Source organism: Malus domestica, chromosome 05 (genome assembly GCF_042453785.1).
Source record: "Malus domestica chromosome 05, GDT2T_hap1".
NCBI lineage: Eukaryota > Viridiplantae > Streptophyta > Magnoliopsida > Rosales > Rosaceae > Malus > Malus domestica.
In genome coordinates, this window is record NC_091665.1 from 29,685,564 (window position 1) to 29,710,599 (window position 25,036).

The 25,036-nt window shown below is 41.8% G+C and overlaps 1 protein-coding gene and 1 pseudogene across 1 annotated transcript in view; one reads left to right on the forward strand and one right to left on the reverse strand.

Moving 5' to 3' along the window:
• The window catches only part of LOC108173479 (transcriptional corepressor LEUNIG_HOMOLOG-like), an 82,051-nt gene that overhangs the window by 41,535 nt on the left and 15,480 nt on the right, over positions 1 to 25,036 (reverse strand). The window lies entirely within an intron of this gene.
• On the forward strand, positions 8,972 to 11,343 carry LOC139187544 (uncharacterized; annotated as a pseudogene).

A 25,036-nucleotide genomic window follows, 5' to 3' on the forward strand; every position in this document is an offset into this window, starting at 1 on the left:
AAGCTTCCTTTGCTTTCCGGCAACACTCATGTCCATGTTGTAGGCTTTGATCGCCCAATAAGCTTTGTGCTCTAACTTTACTGGAAGACGGCATGGTTTCCCATAAATTAACCGAAATGGGGACATTCCAATAGGAGTCTTATAGGCAGTCCTATAAGCCCACAATGCATCGTTCAAGCGCATGCTCCAATCCTTCCTACTAGGACTCACAGTTTTCTCCAAAATTTGCTTCACCTCACGATTTGATACTTCTGCTTGACTGCTAGTTTGCGGATGATAAGGTGTAGACACCTTATGTGTGACATTGTACTTCCTAAGCAACGCTTCAAATGTTCGATTGCAAAAATGACTCCCTCCATCGCTAATAATTACTCTAGGTATTCCAAATCTTGCAAAGATGTTACTCTTAATAAAATCTGAAACAACTTTTGAATCATTAGTTTTGGTGGCTTTTGCTTCCACCCATTTAGAAACATAATCCACAGCCAATAAAATGTAAAGAAAACCATTTAAAGATGGAAAATGTCCCATGAAATCAATGCCCCACACATCAAAGATCTCAGCAACCAAAATAGGGGTTTGTGGCATTTGATTTCTTGGGCCCAAGTTACCTGTTCGTTGACAACGATCACATGTTGCACAAAACTCGTACGCATCCTTAAACAAACTAGGCCAATAAAAACCACTCTCTAACACCTTCAGGGCTGTCCTCTTTGCTCCAAAATGGCCACCACATGCATAAGAATGACAAAAAGTTAGAATAGATTTAAACTCAGATTCGGGGACACACCTTCTAATCAATTGATCAGTGCAATATTTCCACAAATAAGGATCATCCCACTCGTAGCATTTGGCGGGTTTGACAAGCTTATCTTTTTGAGCACGTGTAAAATCATCAGGAATCTTTTTGATGACCTTATAATTGATAATATCTGCATATCAAGGGTCAGTAATCTTTAATGAAAACAGTTGCTCATCTGGAAAACTTTCACGTAAAGGGATGAGATCTTCCTCTGTGTTTGAATGCACAAGTCGGCTAAGATGATCTGCTACAACATTCTCACTCCCTTTCTTATCCTTGATCTCCAAGTCAAACTCTTGAAGCAGAAGTATCCATCGAATGAGTCGTGGTTTTGCATCTTTTTTTGTGAGTAAATACTTCAAAGCTGCATGGTCAGAAAACACAATAACTTTAGTCCCAATCAGATAAGATCTAAATTTTTCTAAAGCAAATACAACAGCTAGAAGCTCCTTCTCTGTTGTTGAATAATTCAACTGTGCATCATTGAGTGTTCGAGATGCATAATAGATGACATGTGGCAATTTGTTGACACGCTGCCCTAGAACTGCACCAACATCATAGTCTGAAGCATCGCACATTAACTCAAAAGGTAAACTCCAATCTGGTGGCATGATTACAGGAGCCGTGGATAACAACTCCTTAAGCTTATTGAATGCTACCACACACTCTTCATTCATATCAAATGTTACATCCTTTTGAAGTAAACGACACAAGGGTCTAGAAATCATTGAGAAATCCTTCATAAACCTACGGTAGAAACCTGCATGTCCAAGAAAATAACGAACCTCCCTGACAGTAGTAGGGATGGGTAAAGAACTAACAAGTTCTACTTTAGATTTATCAACTTCAATTCCCTTTTCAGATATGATATGCCCTAGAACTAATCCATGCGAAACCATGAAATGGCATTTTTCCCAATTTAACACTAGATTAGTTTCTTGACAATGTTTTAAAACTAGGGACAGATTATGTAGACATGTATCAAAAGAATCACCATAAATTGAAAAATCATCCATGAACACTTCAATTATTTTCTCAATCATATCAAAAAAGATACTTACCATACACCTCTGAAATGTGGCAGGGGCGTTGCACAGTCCAAACGGCATCCTCCGGTATGCAAATGTGCCAAATGGACATGTGAAAGTCGTCTTTTCTTGATCCTCCGGAGCAACTGCAATTTGATTATACCCAGAATAGCCATCAAGAAAACAATAATGAGAATGACCAGTTAGCCTTTCTAACATTTGATCAATGAATGGGAGTGGAAAGTGATCATTGCGTGTGGTGCTATTTATCTTTCGATAGTCTGTACAGACTCTCCAACTATTTTGCACACGTGTAGGCATTAGTTCAGTAACTTCATTCTTAACAACTGTGACTCCAGATCGTTTAAGGACTACTTGAATAGGGCTTACCCACTTGCTATCTGAAATAGGATATATGATGCCAACATCAAGAAGTTTGATAACCTCTTTTTTTACGACTTCCATCATGAGTGGGTTTAAACGGCGTTGAGCTTCCCTAGTTGGTTTTGCACCTTCTTCCAGCAGAATCCTATGCATACATGTAGCTGGATTTATACCTTTGATATCTGCAATGCTCCAAGCTATGGCAGTTTTGTGATCCTTCAGTACCCAGATCAGTTTCTCCCCCTCTTCTGCTGTGAGTTGTGACGATATGATGACTGGTAATGCTTCATCCTCTCCCAAAAATACATACTTCAAATGTTTAGGGATCGGTTTAAGCTCCAATTTAGGTGCCTGAATCACAGAAGGAAGAGTTTTTTCGTTAGAAGTAGGAAGAGAAATAAAATAAAAAGAACACTTACCACGAATTGGTGAAAGAGACTCAAGAGAGGCCACTGTTTGGATTAATTCTTCTTCAATGTGCTCTGAATAGTTAAAATTTCCATGTGTAATGCTATGCACTAATGCCTTCTCTAAATTATCTTGTCTCACACCTTCATTAAAACAATCCTGCACAAAATAGTCAAACACATCAATAGACAAACAAGATTCTAATTCACTAGGATACCTCATAGCATTGAAGATTCTGAACTTGACGTTTTCCCCATCAATTTCCATGGTTAAGGTACCATCGTAGACATCAATCTTCGTCCGTGCTGTTCTAAGGAATGGTATTCCCAATATAAGAGGAAGTGCAGTAGACATAGGATCATGTTCCATCTCAAGAACAAAAAAGTCAGCGGGAAAAATGAGCTCATTCACTTGCACAAGTACATCCTCCAATAGGCCTTTGGGATATCTATTTGAACGATCTGCCAACTGGATTACTACCTTTGTTTCCTTCAAGTCTCCAAGGTTCAATGACTCATACACTGAATATGGCATCAGATTGATGGATGCCCCCAAATCACACAATGCTCTCCCAAACTCTTTGCCTCCAATTACACATGGAATGGTAAAGCTACCGGCATCTTTCAACTTCGGTGGCAGCTTTCTCTGCAAAACAGCTGATACTTCCTCGCTTAATGCCACAGTTTCTTGATAATTGAATCTCCTCTTGTTCGTACAAAGCTCTTTAAGGAACTTTGCATACTTGGGCACTTGTTTTATGGCATCTAAAAGAGGTAAGTTCACTTGGACTTTCCGGAAAGTATCCAAGATTTCCTTATCAGTTTGCTCTTTCTTAGACTTCATAAACCAACGAGGAAAATGAATAGGGACACATGAGTTAAATGAATTTTGAACTTCTTTACTTACCTTATCAAAATCTTTTTTGTTCAATTCTGTATCTTTAGGAGACTTTTCAGTTTCTGTTGAAGCCTCACCTTGCTCAAAAACTTCTTTTCCACTCCTTAAAGTCACAACATTCATCTGCTCCGCATTTGGATTCACCACGGTTTGGCTAGGCAACCTTCCTGGTTGGTGTTGTTGCCCCATCAAACTTGCTAACTGACTCATTTGGCGCTCAAGGTTTTCAATTGCTTTGTTTGTTTTCTGTTGATGAGATTGAGTAGAGTTAGCTAAAGAAGCAATTAAATCCTCAAGAGACTTACTTGGAGCTTGTTGTTGTTGAGGCTGAAATGGTGCCCGCGGTCTTGCTTGAAAGAAGCCAGGCGGACGGTTATAGTTGTTGGGAACAGATTGTTGTCCGTTGTCTTGATTGTTCCACTTTAAGTGTGGATGATCACGCCATCCTGCATTATAGTTGTTGGAATAGGGATCATACTTTTGCCTTTGTTGCCCTTGAAATCCTCCTAATGCATTAGCTTGCTCAAGACCACCTTGATCCATCGACGAAGGGCACATGTATGTGGCATGTCCCATCATTGAACATACACCACACACCTGTTTTGGAGCCACAATAACCTGTTGCACAAGATTAGTCAAGTTAGCTAATTGTAATTCAATACTAGAATTAGCACTTACCTCGTTAACTTTCTTAAAAGGTAGCTCATCTCTCCCTCCAAATTGTCGTGTGTTGCCAGCAATGTTCTTTAGCAATGCCTTAGCATTAGTAGGCGTCTTGTCCATGAATGCTCCTTCACTTGGTGCATCAAGCATTACACGATCAGTACCATACAATCCCTCATAAAAGTATTGTATTAGTAAATGCTCTGAAATCTGATGGTTAGGACAAGATGCAACCAAATGTGTGAACCACTCATAGTAATCTCCAAAGGGCTTTCCATGTTGTTGTCGGATTGCACATATGTCTTTCCTTATGCTTGCAGCTTTTGTGGCCGGAAAATATTGCTCCAAGAATGCTTGCTTCACCTGGTTCCATGTGTTCATTGATCCCGAAGGTAAATTGTAAAGCCACTCATTTGCCTTAGCTTCTAATGTAAATGGGAATGCCCTCAACTTGACTTGCTCCTCATCCACATTTGCTGGTCTCATTCCTGAGCATACCACGTGAAACTCCATGAGATGCTTGTTGGCATCCTCTGTTGAGAAGCCATGGAACTTAGGCAAGTAGTGAATCATGCCGGACTTAAGCTCAAATCCTCCTTCTGCATTTGGATATGTGATGCACAATGGTTGTTGATCCGTATTTGGCATTGCCAACTCCCTCAATGTACGGTTATCAGCCATGCCTTCTTGTGGTTCCTCCTCCTCTTCCGAACTTAAATGTGGTGGAGAAGATTGTGGTAAAGACACCGATGCACACTTTTGCTTGATTTTTCTTTGAAGCTTTCGAAATGTTCGTTCAATCTCTGGATCGTAGGAAGCTAGATCAATGCTCTTAGACTTTCGAGTATGCATGTACTACAAAGAGTACCTGAAATAAAAACAAAAACACTAATTGGAAAAGAAAAGAAAACAATAGAAAAATAAGTAATTTAGAAATAACACTCCCCGGCGACACGACGCCAAAATTTGGTAGGATTAAAAGCACACCACAAAGTAGCCCACAAATATCCTATTAATTTTCCTTATTAACACTAAAAAATTTCGATTGTAGTATATGAAAATAAGGGTCTTTCCCGCAGAAGATTGTTTTATCCAAATACTTAAAATGTCACAAAAACAGGGTGGCTGTCTCCATTGACCAGCCACCGAACAATAATTATGAGACTAACTTACACTTATCCAAATGCAACGAAATTTTATACACATAAACTAGACACACCAAGCTATGCTCACACAAATTTTTGGGATTTTTGGAGTTGATTAGCTATTTAAATTAAATCTGACAAAACAGGACCTCAACAAGTTTTAAATAATACCAATAGATTTTAATTCACAAGTTAAGAAAACGAGTTAGGGGAAATGCTATCCACCACCAAATAATCATGCAAGCATGTTATGTTTCATTCAAATCCCTTTTATTTCCGGATGAAGATGCTCAAGTTGGCTCACTGTTAGAACTCAACCTATTACTCTTTCTTACGTAGTATGTTAAGAGAATGACGTTTTCAACTTAACTTAGTCCCTAACATGCAATCTAGAATGGCGTGTTCATAGATTTAACAAGTAGAAATCATTAAAAATAAAAAGAGTTTGAGTCATCACAAGGCATCGTAAGTACTGGCGTTGTCTTACTTATCCTAGAAATCGGTTCACATGTTAACCACAATTAACAAGTGCTACTCTAGAACATATGTAGGTCCTCATTCAACAAGGGCAGGTAAACATATATTCATAGCATTAAAATCCTAGATATGCTCACTATGTATGCATCCATAGAAACACATAAAAAATTTATCAATGACATAAGTAGTGAAACAATTTTCATCCTTTCATAAAAGTCATTCAAACAAAATATCACAACAAAATGACAATCATATTCGGGGCTTCAAAACAGCCCCTAACTACTTAAAATTTAGTTACACATAATTCTCAAATTAAACCAAAAGTAAAACATGGGTTTGAGAAGATAAAACCAAGAAAAATAGAGTGAAGCCTCTTCTTCTCTCCTTCTGCGCCCTCTGCTTCTGTCCGTCAGTCTCTGCCTGCTCTCTGTCAGTCTCTCATCTCTCTCTGCTTCTCACGTCAGTCTGTCCTCTCTTTTATTCTTCCACTCAGTCCGTGTCCTCCCACTTCTTTATTTTCTGTTTTCCTTTCTCTGCTTTTTCTGTCCGTGTCTTCCCCACTTCTTTGCCGTGTATTATTTCCCCTTTTTCCTTGCTGCTGTGCTATCCTTCTATCAATCCACTCTCCCTGCTTTCTTTTCTTTTATTCTTTCTGTCCCGTGTGCCATCCTCTCTGTCTACTTCTTTATGCCGTGTCTTTTCCTTTAACAAAAGGCAGCCATTTCAATTCACACTTCCTAGTGCTCCACCTTCTAGTTCTTTTATTTGTTTTTTCTATTTTCTTTATTCCATTTTGCTTGAAATTGATCCTAAAACAAAATTAACTGTACATTAACACAAGGTAAGGTAAAATGCCACAATTTTAACACAAAAACATCACAAAGACTTTAGAAATTGATGGTATAAATGCATGAAATATATGAGTGATCAATTTCACGTCCAACCAAAACCACTACTCGACTCCTGAGCTTGAAAGAAGCACGATACCAACATCCACAACCTCGATCCGCGACTGGTTGAGGGTGGATGGTGAATGGCCGTACAATTGTACGAATAAAGAGAGATTTCGAGGGAGAGAGAGAGAGAGAGTGAGTTGCACGTGTGGGTGTGTGTGTCCAGATTTGGCACCCATAAAAACTTAAATCCTAAATGAGTCCAAAAATTTAGGAAAAGGATTTAAATGGGTCAAAATATTAAGCTAAAACACACACAACACACTTAATGTCCAAGGGCATTTTAGTCTTTTCACAACACCGATAGAAATAATTTGGGACGGGTTGTGACAATTTGATATTTAAAGAGAGTAACTAAGTGGTAAACTTTATTATGTTCCGGTTGGCTAATGTGTGTAATATGAGACGTCAACAAATAGTTGTGTGTAACTGTTACGGAGAACATTCTTTTCCAAATATTTATACAAGCATTTAGTTACATTTGGCCTTTGAACAACTGTGCATTGCATTCATACCAACAAAACATGACATAGTTCCAAATAAAAGAATTAGGTGAAATTTGTAAAAACAAATGTTAGACCCCAAAATGGGACTTTTAGATAAATTTTGGGGCTAAAATTGAAGGTTTATTGCTAAATACTCAAACAAATTAGTTGATGGGTTAAAGTTTTACCCAATCAAAAGAAAAATGACAATATAATGAGCTTGTAGTTTAGTTGGTTAAGAATATTATCTTTTGTATTTAGTGAGAAATTTTTCTACCTATTCATAATACAAGCCGGTATACCACGCGTCACAACACAAATGAAAGAACGCTAAAAAATATATCATCTCTCTACGTGTATTGTGACACATAATATTCCAGCTTGTGTTCCGAATATGTTAAAACATCTCTCGCATGAGGTTTCTATTCAAATCTTCTCTCCCCCATTATCACTTCTATAAAATAAACAAAGAAAATGACAATATCTCACCTAAAAATGGTAGAAGCCCAGTGAAGAGAAAAAAAAATTCATTCAAGAAAAAAGGGTAATTTATTAAAGCTTACAGAATATTTTAAATATTGTAATTGATCAATCAAAATTTTTTTAATAAATAAAGAAAATTTTAACAAATGGTACTGACTTTAAACCACCATTCCGCTCTTCCTTTTTTTCGATGCAACCTTGCAAAGAAATGGCGTTGGAATGTAATTTTTTTCAAAAGAAAAATTGTTTTTGTTGATACCAGTTGAAAATTCATCTCAAAACCACTGTTTTAAAAATTCCCGCCTAACACTGCTTATGCGTTAGGTAGTTGGTCACCATCCTGATTAATACCAAAGCATTTGAAGATTAAGAAATAGCGTCTATACTTGCTGAGGCGTCTGTCTAGATCGCCTAGGCACTAGTCTAGCCTGCCCAAACCAGCTTAGGCACCCGCTTAGGTTGCGACTTACTTAGACATTAAATAGATAACTTTCATTTTGCATTTTTTTCTTCAATAAATTGCAAGAGACTTGTTGCATATTTAAATGAACACACATTATATGTGTGTCTTATATTTTCTTTTTCATTATGTTCCAATATTTCATAATATATATGTCATTCTATTTTGTAGTTTATAATGATATATATATATATATATATTTTTTTTTTTTTAAGTATAAGCAGACATTTATTTAAACGAAATATAATAGATTTACTTAAATTTGCCTAGGCGCCTAGACGTTAGGCCCCAACCCATCGCCCGACTAACGCTTAACGTCTTTTAAACCTTGCTCAAAACATCAACTCGTGGTTAACCCACAAAAAAAAAAAAAAACAACTCGTGTCTAAATATATAAAATTATCACCTACATTAAATTTCCTAAAATAGAAAGGAAAAAAAAAAGCCTAATTTGTATTCATCTTTTAATACAAGGAAAGACCAGCGGGAAGAGTTTAGCAGGAGGTCGCGCCAAAAATAAGAAAAGTGAAATAATATTTTATTTTCCAGAGAGCGCGTGGGCTTTGAATGACAATCCACGTGTCCCAACATAACTGGTTAGTAAGTTCTAAAACGTCATAGATGTGGGATCAGGGAATCCAAATTGTCATCCCAGTTAGTTGGAAAAGTGTTTAAAGCGACGGTGTTATGATTGTGATTACCTTGATCTCAATTAGAAGCTTAAAGTACTTTAATTAGTAGTTAATCAAGTTGTTTAGTTACATGGCCAGTTGTGATAGTGGAAACTTATACGTAACCAATTGGCTGGATTGTGGGAAGAACGGTCATTTGATAGTGGAAACATTTCTCTCTCTCTCTCTCTCCCTCCTTCCCTCTCTTCTTCCATAACTTGCAGGTTGAGAAAAGGGCTGTTGAGCTTTGGTGCTATCAGACGGATCCGAACCTGCTCACGCAAATCGCAGAAAAGTGAGGACTTCTCTTCGTGGCTTCTTCGCGCTCAGGTACGTTCTCTCTCGTTACAAAACGCCAATTGAATCCCTAATATTCATCCATCAGCCTTTCAGTTGTTTAATCGAATTTGCTTTACGTAAAAAAATTTCGATTTTGTTGAGAGTTTGTAGAAAAATTTAAACTTATAAATTTTGGAATTTTTTGCGAAATTTTTAGGGTTTTTGGTTTGATCAGTGGGATCCAATGCTTAAGGTAGATTACTGTATGTAATTGCTATATTTGAATATTTAAAAGGTGTTTTTGGAGGGTAATTCAGGATTTTGTTCATTGATTTAGTGATTTGTATGATAATTAGTGTAGATTTGAGCAAAGTAGCCCCAATTACTGGTTTTGTTTTGCAATTGGGAAATATTTTGATGATGTTAAGGTCGTACCCAGTGCACAAGGCTCCCGCTTTATGCAGGGTCGGGGAGAGGTGAATGTCGGCTAGCCTTACCTCTATTTTATGGAGAGGCTGCCCCCATGTTAAACGAATAAAATTGTTTTGCGTTACAATTTGGTGATTTTTGTGCATTTTTACGTTTTTTGGTGATGGTGGTTGAAGCACAGGAGCAACCCGTACTATTTTTCTAACTTGTATTAGAAATTTGCAAAATTTAGAATTCGGGCATTTATATGTCGATTCTGGCAATCATAGTGTCCGGCTTTAGCTGCTTATAACTGAATCTGTTATTTTTCTCCTTGAATTTTGGCCCTTACCATGTTTTTTTAATTGTTATCTTTATCAGGGTAATTGGAATACGCGATCTTCATTAGCTCAATACCCCACATTTTTGTCTACTGAGCGTTTTGATATTGGACCGCAGAGATGGCAGAGATGTGTTCTGTTATATTTGTTGTATTTTGACTTCTTCCCTTGCTTTGCAATGCAGTTCTTTAATTGATGTATTAATTTGGTTGCAGGAGGGTCACAAGGTTATTCTAAATGTATATGACCTAAGCCAAGGATTAGCTAGGCAAATGCCATGGCTGTCTTGGGGAAAGCCATCGAGGGCATATGGTAAGTGTTTTTTGTTCATTGCAATACGATGCGAACTCCGATAAAAGGTCGTACCCAGTGCACAAGGGTCCCGCTTTACGCAGGGTCTGGAAGAGGTGAATGTCGGCTAGCCTTACCCCCATTTATGAAGAGGTTGCTCCCAAGTCTTGAACCCGAAACCTACCGCTCATGGGCGAAGGCACTTACCATCGCACCAAGTGCGACCTCTTACGATGCGAGACCTACCGCTCACGATGCGAACTCAGATATGAAGAAATATTGTTATTTCGTATTTTCTTCTTGGCAGGGCATGTGTAAAGGTAATTAGACCTTCCATGTGAATTTTCAATCGCAGGCACTCGGGATTGGTGGTTTATGGTAATGAGTACTATTTTGGGGGAGGCATAAAACATGCTCCTGCTGGGTCAACGGCATATGGGACACCAATAAAGGTGGTAGATTTGGGTGTCACACATGTGCCCAAGGATGTCTTTGAGATATATTTGCAGGGGATCAGTTCCCGGTATACTGTGGAAACCTATCGTTTGCTTACTCACAATTGCAACAACTTTAGCAATGAGGTCGCTCAATTTTTGCTGGGTGCAACCATTCCGGACTATATTTTGCAGCTTCCTAATGAAGTTATGGGCAGTCCAATGGGAGCTCCTATTAGTAAGTTATTTATCCTTTAGATACTACTCAGCCCTATTTGATTCTGAAAGCTAATTTATAATTCTTCGTCTCTATTTATTTCCTTTGTTTTTAATACCCCTTAATTTGTATTTGATTAGTGATTAGTGCCATTTGATTTCAGATAATGACTATAAATTGATAGAAGGATTGTGGTTAATGGGAGAACCATGTGGTTAAATACTCAATAATGTGAATTTTTGCTGCCTTTGTTTTGCAGTGCCCGTAATACAGAATCTGGAAGCAACGTTGAAAAGTGGTGCTGCTCGTCAAGCTCCACGATTGATCCGTAGACTCCTCGACGGTTTTCAGTAATTTTTTATTGAATAATTATTGATCTTGTAGCGTTCATTCGTGGCTTTGTTGTTTCGAAATCTTAATGATTACATGTAGACATATACTTGTCCTCAAAAGGGACTCATTTGGATTTGGAGTAATTTGGAATTGATTGAATGGCCATGGTTAACCGTTATGTGCATTTAGATTGGAGTGATCGCTTGAATCTTACAAAATGAGCTTGATTTGTAATCGCATTAATCGTCAATTGATCCAAGTGAAAGAAATTAAAGGAACTACGGTAATCACGAAGTGTGATTTCCATTTGCGTAAGTTACTGTAGCTTAGAATATCGCCATCATAGATACATTTACAAAAATTCTGAAAACAGTACAAATATCACACATTTCTACGTGTAAAATGCAAAGTATGCTATGAAGGGGCAGCTGAAACCGGCCTTCCCGTGGCTGATGCATTGCGAGCTTCACTGGTCTAACACAAGTATAGCTTCTTTTGGTCTGTTAAAAGCATCAGAAGGAATGTTTATGCCAGCGAATCCGATCATGACAGCCCCTGCTCCAAGATAATCAGCAAAATGAGGGGTGTCGATGCAAATTTCCGCCGTCTTCAATTTTGACGAAAATGCACCTACAAAACAATCAACACATTTGATCACAGACCTAAGCCTCACGCGCCCACGAGGTTGGGGGGGTTAGGTCAACGGATCTCTGATACCTAAGTTAGTTTATCTGAGAGAGTAAAGTGTTTGGGGCTTTTTTTAAGGTTGCAAAAGCTCTGAAAATTTGGTAGAATATGGAGTATTTATAGAGATAGGGTCGGCCATAGTGTTTAATGAAGAGATATTCTCTAAATATTCCCAATATATTAAATAGGAAATAATATCTTGAAATAATGGTGTGATTATCCTTAATTTATTTAAATTAGGATTACTTACTTGATTGAAGTCAATCTTCAATTGGGAATGTATTAAAGATATGATTTGGGTAATTAATCCTTAATTTATTTAAATTAGGATTACTTACTTGATTGGAGTCAATCTTCAATTGGGAATGTATTAAAGATAGGATTTGGGTAATTAATCCTTATCTTTAATTCCTTGACAAGGACAGGTGAGCTGTGGGCAGTCGTATTCAGTTGTCGAGACCTCCAAGGGTGTGAGCTACACGTGGGAACATCAGAGAAACCTGTCAATTTATTGAGGACAATCTTGTCTTTCTTGAATAAAAGTTCACTTGTCGCCTCTAGAATTTTTGGGATTATTTTAGGCTCCACAAGAGGAACCTAGATCGTCAGATCGGTTGTTGCTATTGTGGTGGTTGTTAGAAGAACGGCCTTGGCCTATAAGTAGTCACTCATAACATTATCCAGCAAACCTAAACACAACACAATTATGATTTGGCTGGGCTTGCGATCCTTCTTCTTTTTATTTTATTTTATTTGTTTTATTCTCTTCTTGCGATCTGCCTTCTAAATATTTTTCCTTGTACTTTCTGCAGAGACTTTGAGATGTCTTTGTGAGCACGGAAAATTCCTGAAACGAAAGAGACAAGAACAACGTGCACAAACAAATATTTGTATTTAGAGGATTTTGGGTTACAATCTCTCTATTTTGATCCTCTGATTCGATCTCCGTAAGGTGTGTATTTGTGGATGTGTGATTGATCCAAATGGCCGTTGGGCTTGATCTAAGGATGAACGTTCTTCAAGGGCCGTGGACTTGATCTTGAAGGTGGATTTGAGCGGATCTTCAAAGGGGCTTTTGGGCTTGATCTTTGAAGAACAGTGATGAACGGATCTCCAAGGGCTTTTGGGCTTGATCTTGAAGAACAGTGATGAACGGATCTTCAAGGGCTTTTGGGCTTGATCTTAAAGAACGGTTGGATGTGTGGATTTGTCGACGTTGTTGATCCAAAGGGCCGTTGGGGCTTGATCTTGGATGAACGGATGATGAACGATGGTGCTTTCTTCAAGGGCCGTCGGGGCTTGATCTTGAATTGGTGGATGGTTGATCCAAGGGCCGTCAGGGCTTGATCTTGGAAGAACGATGAACGAAGAACGAAGAACACTTTCTTCAATGGCCGTCGGGGCTTGATCTTGAATTGGTGGATGATTGTTGATCCAAAGGGCCGTTGGGGCTTGATCTTGGAAGAACGATGAACGAAGAACACTTTCTTCAAGGGCCGTCGGGGCTTGATCTTGGAAGAACGATGAACGAAGAACGAAGAAGGCTTTCTTGATTCTTCGGGAACCTGGATGCTTGAGAGCTTTGGAGTTTCAGAGCTTCAAGGTGTAATATGAATTGGTCCCTTAAATGAATGAAATAGGCTTGTATTTATAGAATTTTCCAATGCCTAATTTTGAATATAATATCCCAGATGAAATAAGTCGTTTCTGCCAGGTGTTGACACGTGTCCTATTTGATGACTTTTCCAACTCATTTCAATTTTCGTTGAGTCACACGCTACGTGTAAATTTATGTAATACATGAGCGTTGACACTTTGATTTATCGGTCAACATTTATTTACCGAAATTTCGATGTCTACAAATGCCCCCACTTCAAGGCGCGTCGTATACATGTGATTGTCACGTGTAGGAGATGCGTTTTGAAGTCCCTTACTGTAGATGTCGATCCAAGGGCCATTCGAGGCTTGATCTTGGATTGGGCTGGAGATTTCTTCAAGGGCCGTTTGAGGCTTGATCTTGAATTGGGCTTGAGATTTCTTCAAGGGCCGTTGAGGCTTGTTCTTGAATTTTTTGTTTGAAATTTCTTCGAGGGTCGTCGAGGCTTGATCTTGAAGGTTGAAATTGGACCACAAGGAGCTTCATGTGGTAGATGATCTTTGGCTTTGGTAGTGGGTGAATCGACACGTATTTTGTTGCGCTTTGTTGACTTTCCACAGCTTTGATCTTGAACTGGGTTGAAGGATTTTCTAGATTCCTCCAATTGTTGATTTTCCACAGCTTATTCTTGAACTAGGTTTTGATTCAAGGGTGGTAGACACTTAATCTTGAATCGGACTTGTGATTTTTTCCAGGGCCGTCGAGGCTTGGTTTTGAATTTGGCTGGAAGCTTCTTCAAAGGCCGTTGAGGCTTGATTCTTGAAGGCTGACTCGAACACACGGCAAGCAGGCACGAGGTAAAGGTGACGACTTGTTTGCTTCGTTCAATCTTTATAATTCACACATGAGCAGTTTGGTCAACGATATGATCTTCAAGATTGATGGGCTCTTCTTCCAGTTGGTGACTTGATCTTTAAGGACTTGATTCAAGGGTGGTGAAACGGCACATGCAGCCCACAACGCCTAGCAAGTCGACCCAAGAATTTGAGGGTCAAAACGAGTTCTTCATCTCAGACTCTTTCTGCCGAGTTGACTGTGAATGCTGCATTCTTCTCTGCTTGTTTCTTCAGGTAGATATGGCAGCTTCTCGAGTTCTTCAGCTCGGACTCCTTCTGCTGAGTTGACTGTGCAGACCGCATTCTTCTCTGCTTGTTCCTTCTGCACCTTGTCTCCACATGCTGCAAGGTATCATTTTCACTTGCCTTATCTATTTTCCAGGCAGATGTGGCAGCTTCTTTGGAAGTACAGCAGCAGTGGGAAACGAGTACTCGAGAGCAGTGCTAGGTAGGCAATCAGGGAAGGGTTCCAAGCAGTCGGTTCCTTAACCGAGTTTGAGTGGAAGTTCCGGCATATTGTTTTCTTTATCCTTGTCTTTGTAGGTAAGAACAAGGACAAAGGAAAGGACAGGGAGAACGCATGATATGAGATATTCTTGCTTTCTACCCTGGTGATATGAGATACTTTTGCTTTGGAGCTATTGGCTTGCAGAGGTACCCCAAGGAATAAGGAACACTGAATGACTCGAGAGGTTTCGTTGGGAAAGCATTTTTTTGAAGATGAAGAAATGCTCTGTATGTCTGCCTTGCTATGGAAGGTGAAGGTGGACAGTTATAGGAGGTCCCTTAATACCTGTAGAGGTACTATTCTTTCACTCGTGTCGGCAACTAACGCGTGATTGAACAGTAAACTTCACGTGCTTTCTCCTTCACCGAAAATCTTCGACAAATTGCCCGTGATTTGCGCAAAGTTGAGTGTGCATATGACAGGTGATGACACGGCTGAAAAAGACTGGCGCCTCTTCGATATCTGGGATTGGCGCTTCGACAAATTACCCGTGATTTCTGCAAAGCTGAGTTTGCGTGTGACGGGTGCCGACGCGTCTGGAAAAGCAAGATGCTTCTCCGATTTCTGAGCTTGCCTCTTCGATTTTTGAATTGCCTCTTCGAATTCTGAGCTTGCCTCTTCGATCTCTGAAATCCCGTCGAGTGCTGATTTTTTATAGAGGCATGCAGTTCGTTTCAAAGCACACTTGAATTTTCGCTTGTGAAAACTCCCCCTCTTGTACTTCTAAGATCTTGATTTGTCCGATCTCTTCTTCCTTCAACACTTTGAAAATGTCTGGACCCTCCGACCGTCGTTTTGATTTGAACCTTGGTGAAGAGGTAGTCCCGTCTTCTCCAGATAACATATGGCGCCCATCCTTCATATCCCCTACTGGTCCTCTTACTGTTGGGGATTCGGTGATGAAGAATGATATGACTGCTGCGGTGGTGGCCCGGAACCTTGTCACTCCCAAAGATAACAGACTACTTTCCAGGCGGTCTGATGAGTTGGCTGTTAAGGAGTCCCTGGCTCTTAGTGTGCAGTGTGCGGGTTCTGTGTCCAACATGGCCCAACGCCTATTTGCTCGAACCCGTCAAGTTGAATCGTTGGCGGCTGAAGTGATGAGTCTCAAACAGGAGATCAGAGGGCTCAAGCATGAGAATAAATAGTTGCACAAGCTCGCACACAACTATGCCACAAACATGAAGAGGAAAATTGACCAGATGCAGGAATCTGATGGTCAGATTTTACTTGATCATCGGAGGTTTGTGGGTTTGTTCCAACAACATTTGCCTTCGTCTTCTGGGGCTGTACCGCGTAGTGAAGCTCCGAATGATCAACCTTTGGCTCCTCTTCTTCCTGGAGTTCCGCCGAGTACTGAGACACCACCTGAGCAATAAAGACTCCCTCCCGTTTGTTTGCACACTTGTAAATTTTTTTTTTTTTTTTTTTTTTTTTTTTGGTATGTAGAATGCAATTTTATGTAAAAATTCCCAGAAAAATAAATAAAATGGACTTTATTTCTCTCAATGTTTTTTTTTTTTTTTTTTTTTTTTTTTTTTTTTTTTTTTTTTTTTTTTTTTTTTTTTTTTTTTTTTTTTTTTTGCTATATACATACATATATTATGTACATACACACGCACACCCACCTTTTTCCTTTTGCTTTTCGGTGGTGTTCACATCCACCATCATAACTTAAGTGATGGCCACTGCTTGTCTGACGCAACTCCACAAATCATATTTTTATATATAACAAATATATACACACATGTCACCACACCTCTTTGCCGTCTACTATCCCCAAATTTTCCTTTATGTTTTATATATATATATTTTTTTTCTTTTTCGGGTGCCTGATGCACCATACCCTTTTTTTTATTTTTTGTATTATTTTCTGTTTCTTTAGTTGGTGCCCATGCACCATTCCCTTTTTTCACGTGGTGCCAGATGCACCACCACCCTTCTTTTGTTTTGTTTTGTTTTTTTTTTTTTTTTTTTTTTTTTTTTGTGTATAAATTTGGGTGATGGCAAGAGGAACTTGCAGGGAAGGACGAAGGCGGACGGAGAGGACGGAGATGTGCTTCGAGCTTCACCACCAGCTAGTCGTGTGACGAGCTTGATGAAGCAAGAGATAGAGCACGGCAAGGACAACCTCGGTGATCTATGCCGTAAAAGTGAGTCTTCCTCGGTGGCCGTTCCCCGATCATGGCTTTTCCCCACAATGCCACTGCAGTTCAGCTGATCTCAGCACCTTGAACCCTGATCCCGAACCATTTCCTCTGAAGGCTTTACGGAGCTTCGTCCGAGAGAAGACGATAGTAGGCTGAGGTAAGAGGAGGGCGAGGTGGCGTGCGCCGTTGGCTGTGCACTGCCCTCTGCTACTTACTACGCTTGCTGCCATGGCTATGTTTTGCAAGGCTTAGGCTGAAGTGAACCAGCAGAGGAGAAGAGTGACTTCGAAGCGGACGAGTCGCCGCCGTTTGTAGCAGTGGATATCGAAGACGCTTGTAGAGGAGGAAGAAGGTTGCTGCAGGGCGTTGAGTTGCTGCAGCTGTCGTTCTTGCAGCGGAGAAGAAGAAGGTGGGCAGGATGATGATAAGCTTGCTGGCGGAGTAGGGGTTGTCACAAACTGACGGGGGCTTTACCGGAGACGGAGGAGAAGTTGGTGGCAGATACTCGGACATCATGGTGGGTCCCCAAAAGCCAGGTACAAGTTGCCACATGGGACAAATTAACAACGCATGCGGGGGAGATCTATTAGGCCGAGTCACCGAAATCGCCGGAAGAGGCTTTGCGCCGTTAGTAAAACCATTTCCGGACAAAGAAGACGGTGCATGAGGCGGCTGAGCGAATCGGAAACCGAGATCATCGTCGTCTTCCTCGTCATCGCCGATGGACTCAGAAGCCATGACTGAGCTATCCGTTGAGCGGCGGCTTTAGCGGCGAAGTTTTGATTTCACTTGATGGTGGAGATTCCGGTGGCCGACGGATTGAACCGGGACTGAGGGTGCGCTGGCGACATCGCCGGAGAAGAGCCTGTGCTGCTCGAGCCTCCGCTCCACTGCCGCGAGTACACCGGGCTCGCTTGTCTCCTCCGATCCATCTCAATTGTTGCTCTATTCCAAGTAAAAACAGCAAATTTGAGCCTGGGAGGGAAGGTGAGCTAGAAATCAGGGGGGAGCTCGGTGCCGAAGATCTCAGCGGTGGCGTTGAGCAGTCGGAGCTTGAGAGGGGCGTTGTTGCCGACTTCGATTCCGAGCTCGCTCTCTTGGTCCAGTTTCACCTGCCTTGCCCCACCGCCGTGCGCCGTCTTCTTCTGCTGGCTTCACTCTCGGTATTCCAGTTGGGGGTTTTTACAGGACTGGCGCATGGAGCTTGGGCCTGGATGGAGAGAGACGACAAGCTAGAGCTTGGGCCTGGATTTGTGACTGGGCTCGCTAGCTTTGGAGAGACGAGCCTGGACGGAACGAGAACTTGCAGGAAGTGGGAGGGAATTTGGGCTTGGAGGTTGTTACTTGGGCCTGGATAGCCTCATTTTGCTGCTGATGCATATACATACATATATATATATATATATGTGTATGTATATGTATGTAAAAGAAATCTTTTTTTTTTTTTTTTTTTTTTTTTGAAAACAAGTAATAACATCTGTATTCCCCTTTTTTCTTTTTTTTTTAGATACATAAAACATATGTATATATATATATATATTTTTTTTTTTTTTAATAAAACATTTTTTTATTATTATTTTTTATTTGATGTGACTGAACTTGAAATTGAATATTCAAACTGCCTACGTACCCTTCCAAAGAGATCAAGTCAAAACGTAGTTCAAATGAGTGATGAATTTAACAATGATTTTGATGATGATTTTGCCGTACACAGTTTATGCTCTTGCGGGCCAGGAGCTTTGGTTCGTGCAGTTTAGGCTCGTGCGAACAAGGAGCGTTGGTGTTGCCTTTTATGCTCGTGCAGACCAGGAGCTTAGTGCCATGCAGTTTAGGCTCGTGCGGGCGAGGAGCCTTGTGTCTTGCAGTTTAGGCTCTTGCAGACAAGGAGCTTTGGTTCATGCAGTTTAAGCTCGTGCGAACAAGGAGCATTGGTTCGTCAAGCGATCTGAGAGAGTCGTTCCTCGCAATCTTCGTAGCAATGAGCCTTGACTGAGTAGTTGAAGAAGTCTTCTGGGAAGATGTCACGCATCGTGATGGGGAGAACGAAGAAGGCTTTCTTGATTCTTCGGGAACCTGGATGCTTGAGAGCTTTGGAGTTTCAGAGCTTCAAGGTGTAATATGAATTGGTCCCTTAAATGAATGAAATAGGCTTGTATTTATAGAATTTTCCAATGCCTAATTTTGAATATAATATCCCAGATGAAATAAGTCGTTTCTGCCAGGTGAACCGTTCTTCAAGATCAAGCCCAAAAGCCCTTGAAGATCCGTTCATCACTGTTCTTCAAGATCAAGCCCAAAAGCCCTTGGAGATCCATTCATCACTGTTCTTCAAAGATCAAGCCCAAAAGCCCATTTGAAGATCCGCTCAAATCCACCTCTTGCAGCTGCTGGATAGAAAGAGATCCCATGAGTGCCGCTGCTTGGTCTGGCTCCGGCTTCGCATCGTTTTTCTCCACCTAAGGCTCATCTTCTGGGTTAGGGTTCTCGTCGTCCAGTGGCTCCAGTCGGCTGACGAGTGCAGCGATTTGCAAGTCTTTTTCTTCCACAGTTCGGGTTAGCCTTGCGATTGCTTCATTCATCTGAGCCAGTTGTTCTTCAACGGAGGTAACGCCGATAGTCATGACTTGTGCGACCAATAGACGTGACTTTCCTTTAGACATCCAGGATGCTGATGAAGAACGTCGTTGGCTGCTTTGGGATGTCATCTTATGTGCCTCAACATCATGCTTCAGTGCCCCCAGCGAGGTCAGGTTGATGACAGACTCACACCTTGGATGCTCCCCTTGCTCTTTTAGCGTCACCAATTTTGAAGTGGCATGTTGAGGAGCGGTCGTGGCGCCAATGAATTGTCTGTTTGCGGCAGAAGTGCTTAGGATCCTTCCCTCAGTGGTTGCAAGAACGGCTTGTCCCTTGCTTGATGCCATTGACCTTGAGGTGTGCTTGGATTCCTTGAACGGAGAAAGAGATGAGAGGTAGAGATTGTCCCACTGGGCGTGCCAATTTGTGAACACGGAAAATTCCTGAAACGAAAGAGACAAGAACAACGTGCACAAACAAATATTTGTATTTAGAGGATTTTGGGTTACAATCTCTCTATTTTGATCCTCTGATTCGATCTCCGTAAGGTGTGTATTTGTGGATGTGTGATTGATCCAAAGGGCCGTTGGGCTTGATCTAAGGATGAACGTTCTTCAAGGGCCGTGGACTTGATCTTGAAGATGGATTTGAGCGGATCTTCAAAGGGGCTTTTGGGCTTGATCTTTGAAGAACAGTGATGAACGGATCTCCAAGGGCTTTTGGGCTTGATCTTGAAGAACAGTGATGAACGGATCTTCAAGGGCTTTTGGGCTTGATCTTAAAGAACGGTTGGATGTGTGGATTTGTCGACGTTGTTGATCCAAAGGGCCGTTGGGGCTTGATCTTGGATGAACGGATGATGAACGATGGTGCTTTCTTCAAGGGCCGTCGGGGCTTGATCTTGAATTGGTGGATGGTTGATCCAAGGGCCGTCGGGGCTTGATCTTGGAAGAACGATGAACGAAGAACGAAGAACACTTTCTTCAATGGCCGTCGGGGCTTGATCTTGAATTGGTGGATGATTGTTGATCCAAAGGGCCGTTGGGGCTTGATCTTGGAAGAACGATGAACGAAGAACACTTTCTTCAAGGGCCGTCGGGGCTTGATCTTGGAAGAACGATGAACGAAGAACGAAGAAGGCTTTCTTGATTCTTCGGGAACCTGGATGCTTGAGAGCTTTGGAGTTTCAGAGCTTCAAGGTGTAATATGAATTGGTCCCTTAAATGAATGAAATAGGCTTGTATTTATAGAATTTTCCAATGCCTAATTTTGAATATAATATCCCAGATGAAATAAGTCGTTTCTGCCAGGTGTTGACACGTGTCCTATTTGATGACTTTTCCAACTCATTTCAATTTTCGTTGAGTCACACGCTACGTGTAAATTTATGTAATACATGAGCGTTGACACTTTGATTTATCGGTCAACATTTATTTACCGAAATTTCGATGTCTACAGTCTTCCTCTGATCGCAAGAGTGACGAATATCCTCTACCCTTGTACCGTCAAGGTGGCTCTTCCGACAAGGTGGGCTATTTCAAAGCTGAGCATGTCAAGATTAATTTCGATGAGCTGTTTCAGGATTTTCTTGAGGCGTACAAGCATGCGATTTCGTATGGGGTTCGCGTCAAGCGGGTGAAAGATGATAGCGGCCATGAACCATGTGGCGATGGTGCCTCTACTAGGAAGAGAGCTATCACATTCCATTCGTACTACTTCGTGTTGGGGTTTACTTTTCCCATGCTGCGTCTTTTCCAGGAGGTGATCTGCTTCATGAAATGCGCGCTTGCTCAGTGCTTTCCAAATGCAGTTTGTGCGATGGTGATATTCTCAAACTTGAGTAGGTTCTTTGATCTTGGCTTGACCATAAATGAGTTTTGGTACTTTTTTGAGATCGACCACAAGGAAGGTGTGGGGCAGCTGAGGTCTCGCTATAGGATGCTCGATGCTTCTAGTAAAGGTGACCATGAATGGGCAAGAGACACCTTGGAGGTCAGTGGAGAGTGGGAGTCTAACTGTTCTCCTGAGCTGCATGTCCCGACTACTTTTATCAGTGGTAAGTGAACTACTTCATTCTTGTCCTGCTTGAATTTTTTGTTAAGCTGCTTCATGACTTCAATTTATTGATCGTCATTCTTACTTTACGTAGATTCAGAGTTTGGCTCAACACCAAGGACTTTGACAGATATGAAGAAAGTGCATGTCGTCTTGGGCATTCCTGTTGAGTACCGTAAGTGGCGCTGGCTGTTTAACCCTCTTCATCAGGAGAAATGTGGCTTACCTCCGAAGGAAGAGATAAAGTGGATAAAGGATGAGGAGTTGGCTCGCCCAATCGCTACTGTAGAGCCTGCTGCCAATGATGGTGGAAAGAAGAGGTCTTCCCCACCTGCTTGTGATCCTTCGGCTAAGAAGAAACCAATGACTTCTTCTGCTACTCGTGGGAGCTCGTCTGTTGCCGAGAAGCTTATCATTGATTTAACTTCCCCTAAGAGGGTGAAGAAGACTATTGAGCCTGAGCCTGTGAAACCTGCTGCTTCGAAGGTGACCGTATCCATTGTTAAAAGACTTGCCTAGCGGAAGGGTTCAGTGACGCATTTGGTGTCCGGGTTTGTGTCGAAGCATCTGTCAGGACCTAAGTCTGGATTGGTTTCTGAGAGGCTTGCCGCTATGAAAAGCGGGAAAATGGATTCTGCTACTAAGGTGGCGCCTGGGCATGTTCCTCATTCTGCCATGACTGACTCGTCTGCTAAGAATGGGAAATCTACTCGCACGGGCAGTTGTGAGAGATCCACCAAGTTTGAGGCTGGAGAGTTTCCCGAGGTTTATGTGTTGCTGAAGGCTAACCTGCTTGAGGACGTCGATGCATGCGCCAAGTTTGTTGACAGAGTTGGGAAAGTTGTTATCCACTCATACTCCTTTACGAAGCGTCCTGCTTATTTAAGGAGGTCAGCCCTGATTGCTACAATGCATAAGATTTTGATCCTGGCAACTGAACCTATGCGCGTTCATCAGGATGCTATCAAGTGTGCTAAGGAGGCTGAAGTGGCATTGGTGGCTCAACTTCGCTTGGCTGCTGAAAAGATCGAGAAGCTCGAATCTGAACTCGCCGTTTTGAAGGGGTCTGATGTCTCTGCCCCTACTTCTTTGCAGCTGGAGATCGCTCATCAAGAGGTCGCCCCTTTGAATGTTAGGCTTAGTGCGACTTAGGCGATGTTAGAAGCTGCAAAGAAGGAAGTCAGTTGTGTTTCTCCGATGGTCGAGGACCTTTAGCGTATCAATTCCGAGCTACGATCTGGGTGTTTTGCCAAGGACGATGAGCTTATCTTCATACATGCTGAAGTGTCTCGTCTCAAGGAGGTTGCCAGTAAGCTTGAGTCCAAGGAAGTGGATCTACAAAGTGTTCTGTCTGCTAGCGAGAACCTGAAAAAGGAACTGGATGAGGCTGTTTTTGGTGGAGCAGTTGAGGGTTAGGCAGTCCAGGCAGGGGCGGCTGAGGATGAGCTGATGGAAACTTTGGCTGCTAGGAGTGGTGCGACTGTTGAAGACGTGACAGTCGAGGAACCAGTGGTTGCGCAGGCTGCCAAGAAGTAGCCTTTTTGCTTAGACTTAGGAGTTTTCTTCTTTTCCTTTATGTTATACTTTGCTTGAACTTTGTTGGCCTTCGAGCCGGTATATCAATTTGCTAGAAATTTAATAAACAACTTTCCTTGTTTTGCTTAATCCTTCTGTTTCGCCATATTTTTTGCAAAACTTTATCGTAGGGCATTCAGCTGGATGAGCTGCCTCAATGAAGCAGCTGATCCCACCTCGTCACTTAGGTTTTAGCTTTGTCTTCGGGGCTTCGAGAGCCTTGCCTGCTTGAGGCGACTTGTAAAACTTTATCGTAGGATGGGTAGTTGAGTTGGCTACTTCGATGGAGTAGTTGACTCACATGGTCACTTTAGGCTTCAGTTTTGGCTTTGATGCTCATAGAGCTTTACCTGTAAGAGGAAAAACGCAAGACTTATAACTTATAAAGCCGGCGGCTGAACTCATCTCCGTATAAGGCAGGCGAGTTCACGTAGCTACTATAGCTGTGAATCTCGGCTTTGGGTAGCTTCATGAGCTTTAGCCCTCCCAGGACGTGTTGAGAAATTTTAACCTATAGGGCTAGCGATCGAACGTATACTTCACGTAGAAAGCAGATGAGTTCACGTGGCTACTTTGGTTGTATTCTGGCTTTTGAGTGGCTTCTTGAGCCTTGCCCTTCCCGAGGCATGTTGCGAGATTTTTAACTTATAGAGTCGTTGACCGTACTCATGCTTCTCGTAGGAAGCAGATAAGGTCTGCGTAGCTTCTATAGTTGTGACACTCGACTTTAGTGGCTTCTTGAGCTTTGACCCTCCCGGGGCATGTTGCGAGATTTTTAACTTATAAAGCAGTCGGTCGGACTCATGCTTCTCGTATGAAGCAAAAGAGGTTCGCGTAACTTTTATAGTTATGACACTCGTCTTTATGGCTTTTTGAGTTTTGACCCTCCCGGGGTATGTTGCGAGATTTTTAACTTATAGAGCCGTCAGCTGGACTAGTACTTCTCGTAGAAAACATATGAGGCATGCGTAGCTGTTATAGTTATGACACTTGACTTTGTCTCTCAAAACTTAAATCGTAGACCGTCGGTCGGAAGCGCCACTTTTAAGTAAGCAAGCGAGTCCACGTAGTCATAGTAGGCGTAAGTATTGGCTTACAGATTGCCTTGGGCTACCAACTATTGGGTCGTCGGCCGGGCATCTTACTTACAGAAGCAGAAGACACGCGTAACCACTTCAGGCGTCGTCCCTAACTCTCGGATGTGTTTTAGGCATGAGTTGTAGGCGAAATCGCGCCTTAGAGGCCATATCCTTCCGAGTCGCAACCTTGATTTCGCAGGTTGCTTAACTAGTATTGCAACAATTTAAAACCAAGTCACTTTATGAAGATTTGCACGTCGAGGACTGACCATCTTGTCATGCAAATTCTGTCACATCCCGGTCCGGGTCCACCACATTCCGAGCCCGTTCCACCACTGTAGCACGATATTGTCCACTTTGGGTTTACCATTCCCTCACGGTTTTGTTTTTGGGAACTCACGAGCAACTTCCCAGTAGGTCACCCATCTTGGGAGTGCTCTGGCCTCCTTCTCGCTTAACTTCGGAGTTCCAACGAAATCCGAAGCCAGTGAACTCCCAAAAAGCCTCGTGCTAGGTAGGAATAGGAATATACATTTAAAGATCACTCCCTTGGGCGATGTGGGATGTTACAATCACCCCTCTAAGGGGCCCGACGTCCTCGTCGGCACACTTCTGGCCAGAGATTGGCTGTGATACCATTTGTCACATCCCGGCCCGGGTCCACCACATCCGAGCCCGTTCCACCACCGTAGCACGATATTGTCCGCTTTGGGCTTACCAAGCCCTCACGATTTTGTTTTTGGGAACTCACGA